Consider the following 344-nt stretch of genomic DNA (forward strand, 5'->3'; position numbering starts at 1 on the left):
CTCTCCCTTCTACTTCCTCACTCTCCCCCTCCTCCTTCTCTTCCTGTTACCCCCCTCCCCACCTGCTCCCTCCTCCTCTCCCATCCTCTATACCTCTCCCCACCTGCTCCCTCCTCCTGCCCCAGTCCCCCTGCTCCCTCCTCTTGCCCCAACCCCTCCGCTCCCTTCCCCCCTGCTCCCTCCTCCTGCCCCATCCCCCCTGCTCCCTCCTTCTGCCCCAGCCTCTCTGCTCCCCTCCCCCACCCTGCTCCCTCCTCCTGCCCCAGCCCCTCCCCCCTGCTCCCTCCTATTGCCCCAACCCCTCCGCTCCCCTCCCCCCTGCTCCCTCCTCCTGCCCCAGCCCC

This window comes from Trachemys scripta, chromosome 2, assembly GCF_013100865.1.
Source record: "Trachemys scripta elegans isolate TJP31775 chromosome 2, CAS_Tse_1.0, whole genome shotgun sequence".
In the NCBI taxonomy this organism is placed as follows: domain Eukaryota; kingdom Metazoa; phylum Chordata; order Testudines; family Emydidae; genus Trachemys; species Trachemys scripta.